This window comes from Crocuta crocuta, unplaced genomic scaffold (genome assembly GCF_008692635.1).
Source record: "Crocuta crocuta isolate KB4526 unplaced genomic scaffold, BGI_CrCroc_1.0 scaffold443, whole genome shotgun sequence".
Lineage (NCBI taxonomy): Eukaryota > Metazoa > Chordata > Mammalia > Carnivora > Hyaenidae > Crocuta > Crocuta crocuta.
The window spans coordinates 153387-155753 of NW_027529446.1; positions in this window are offsets into that span (position 1 = coordinate 153387).

Below are 2367 nucleotides of genomic sequence, written 5' to 3' on the forward strand. Positions count from 1 at the left end.
GCTGTGTTTTTGCTCTCTACAGAAGTAGGCATGCGCTCCGCTCCATGAGCCATCTTTTCTGGACTGAGCGTGCATGGCTCACCAGCGTGCTGCGCGTGGCTGGGTGTAATATCCCGTGGCATGAAGACAGCACAGTTTGTGATGAGCTTCTAGGGGGTTCCCCTTGAGGCTACTGCAGACAGCGCTGTTCCTAACACTCCAGGCAGAGGGCACACCCTGTGCCAGGCCCCAGTGCAACAGCGAGGAGGCCCTTGTGGCTGGAGCAGCAGAGCAAGGCGGAGAGGAGAGGGAGGGAAGGGAAGAGGGCGGGGTGAGGGGGCAGCTGGTGGACATGGGCTTTTACCCTGAGGGAGGTGGGAGCCCTGAAGGGCCCTGGGCAGAGGAGGGGTGAGGTTAGGTGCAAGGGGAAAGGACTCCAGAATGGCTGCAAGGCTTGGACCTGAATCTCCTGAAGAACGGATCTGACCTTAACCCCGATGAGAGGGCCTGGTCCCCGGTCTCTCCCACACTCCTCTCGGTCACGTGCCAGCATGCGCACACGTAGGGCGCACACGTAGGGTGCACAGCAGGCGGTGGGAGTCCGGAGCCCGTGCACAGCAAACACCTTTGACTTGTGGGTGAAGGGGACTACTGGTGGCATGTCTGCTGTTGGCCCAGGTCCCCAGCACCCCCTTCTGAAACCACCTGGAGGCTGAACGTGGGGACCTGCTGCCTTCTGTCCCTGGCACACGGGTGGCAGCAGGCCAGGGTTCATGGGCCGCCCCGTCCAGTGCCAGCTGCAGCTCTGGCCTCCCATCGGGCCACGATCTGTCACTTCCCGCCCACTCCCCCGGGGCACTCGCAATTGTCCCCGTCCCCTGTCCTGAGGCCAGCCCCCTGACTCAGACTCACGCGCCTCTGTGGCTGCCTGCCCCTTTGTTCTGAGGAGACCCGAACAAAGACGGCTTGTTCTCCCCAAGACAAGAACACGGTGAACTTGCCAGGCTCCCCTCCTGTCTCCATCCAGGAAAGTGGCAGCTCTCCTCGTGGGCCAGCAGGGGTGGGTTCAGCTCCCGTGTCCTGCTGGGTGCCCGGCTGCGCGTCTGCCAAGTCCCCGTTTTACAGATGCCAACACTGAGGTTGGAGGAAGGAAGGGCTGGTCTTCAGAGGGCTGGAGGGCTGGACAGGGGTTAGCCTACCCGGGAAACTCCTACCCAGCCAAGTCCTTTCTCTCCTCTCTGGCGCCATCCAGCCCTCTGGGGCAGCCCTCAGCCCTCTGCTTTTCTGGAACACACCAGGCAGCTCCAGCTTCAGGGCCTTCGCACTCCCTGTACCTTCTACCTGGCACACCCTTTCCCACACAGATGCTTGCTAATTCTCCTCAGTCCCTTCAAGTCTCTGCTCAGACCTCTCCTTGTAAACCAATCTTCCTCTGACCTCCCACAACTGGCCCATCTGCACACTACCAGTCCCTCTTCCGTCTGGCTTGTTTTTCCTCAGAATTTATCGCCAGCTAAGCCAGCGTGCCACTCCCCCCCGCACAGGGTGCGCCGGCGGCTGCGAGCGCGGGCTGCTCAGCCCGCAGTTGCGTGCGGTCACGACGCGGGCCTGAGCGGCCTCCACGGGCATCCGCACGCACCAGAGTCGGGTTCGAACCCTGTTCCTCCTGCCCCCTCCCCATTAGGGTGAGAGCCCCTTGGGGCAGGGGTCTGCCCACCTTGCCGTCTGCTGTCACTCTGGCACCTAGAACAATACCTGGCACTGAGTGAACGCTGGGGAACTGAGCGACCCTCGTCCCAAGCAGCTGCTCTCAGACTTTGACACCAGGCTCCCGTGACAAACACCGACTTGGTCTCTGGTACCACTTCGCCAGACTCGGGAAACACCCTCCAACCTTCAGGTGAAACACTCGAATTCCCCAGCACCCTGGTCCCAGGCCGGGCAATAAGCCCCCCGCCTCCGGCCACAGGGCTCCATCTCGCAGAGGGATCCCAGCGCCCCGGGCCACTCCCGGGGCCGCGGTCGGGAGGCAGCGACCCGGGGAAGAGAGCGGGATCCCCGTGGCCCCGGGCTCTGGCCCCAGAGACCCTCCTCTGTGCACTCGTCCCGCGCGTACGTATCGAGCGCCGCTGCCCCCCGGGTTCCGCACGCAGGACGGTGCTGGCCCTCTCGCTGCTCCCCAAGACTGGCCGCGGGGCCGCGCGACCCCGCTGACCGGCCGGTGCTCTGGGGGTGGGAGGTGCGCACTGCGTCCGCGTCGTTCGCCGTGAAATAGGCGAGGCCGGGAGACCCCCAGGGCGCGCAGGACCCTCCACGCACTCGTCGTCGCGCCCCCCCCCACCGGCGAGCAGCCAGGCGCTCCCAGCGCGCAGCCCTCGACGCGCGGTC